A 1,406-nucleotide genomic window follows, 5' to 3' on the forward strand; every position below is an offset into this window, starting at 1 on the left:
TTTTTTTTTTGACGTCACATCGTACTTCAGCTTCTCATCAAACTTTGTCCAATCAAATGCTCTCTAGAATCCGAAGCGGCCGCCCCTACACTATAAAATAGACGCTGAAGCCGCGGCTGAAAACGGTCATTTGTCCACAGAATTAGTATTTTCTGTACAGTGAATGGCACGTAGTGCACTATATAGGGGACAGGGAACGATTCAAACAGTTTAAATATGCTTTCGATTGAGGAAAAAAAGAAGTCTGGTTTCGCTCTGTGTCACGCTAACCACCGCACCGCATACACACTCTGCTCCGGTCCAGAGACATGATAGCACGGAGCGGATCACATGCGAGAGTTGGCGCAGACCACAAAATGTATCGGAGCTATTTGAATTCTACACAGAATGCTATATTTTATAGCAATATGGATGAGATTGTGGCTGGCATACCCTGTCAAATGCGGCTTTACGGAGCTCAACGGCTCTGAACGGCTCTAGCCCAAGCTGTGATATAAACGAACGCTATTGGCTATTTTAAAAAAGGGGCGGGGCTGCTTGATATGTCCCACCCTGTCTTCCTGTTTCAGTTAAAATGACATCAACACAGAGTAACGCTGCGTGTTTCTAAGCATTTCAGGGGACCTTTAAAAAGCACTTCATACGTAAATATATCTTCATATTAAAATATTTCCATATAAATATACTGTAAATCTTTACAACTCTAAAACTAACTATAAAACACATTTTGGTTACTTGAAATAAAATAAACGTTAACTGAAATAAAGTATAAAAACAAGGCAACATTTTTCAATTTCATTTAGTTTATCTTGATGTACTAAAATAACTAAAACTGAACTAAAAATGAATACGCACCATATAGGCATTTTAAAATGACAAAAACTAATGAAAAATGACAAAAACAAACAAAATTACTCTAATGAAAACGACAGCAGAAAATATAAATATTAAATTTAATTCAAGATATTAACAAACACTATAATAGTATCTCAATTATACTAAAATAACACTGTAATAAGGTGTCAGTGTAGGATGGGTATGTTGCGGGACGGACACAGTTGAAGACGGACAGTTTTTAAAAACAGAAATAAAAAAAAATAATTAAAAAATAACAGAATCACTGAGTTAGAAAAAGGATCACCCCCTCCTAAAAATGACTTGTAAACTCAATCAGGTGAACCTAATCACCTTCTCAACGGCACACAACGCCATTTGACTTTGCACAAATGAACAGGCGAAAAGTTCATACTCGGCCTCCTTAGCCATGACAGAACAGGCAAAGAGCTCATAAACGGCCTCCATAGCCATGACAGGACGGGAAGTGAGTTCACAGACGGCCTCCATAGCCGTGACAGGACAGGAAGTGAGTTCACAAACGGCCTCCATAGCCGTGACAGGACGGTCAG

This window comes from Sinocyclocheilus rhinocerous, unplaced genomic scaffold (assembly GCF_001515625.1).
Source record: "Sinocyclocheilus rhinocerous isolate Xijiao unplaced genomic scaffold, SAMN03320098_v1.1 scaffold3963, whole genome shotgun sequence".
Taxonomy (NCBI): domain Eukaryota; kingdom Metazoa; phylum Chordata; class Actinopteri; order Cypriniformes; family Cyprinidae; genus Sinocyclocheilus; species Sinocyclocheilus rhinocerous.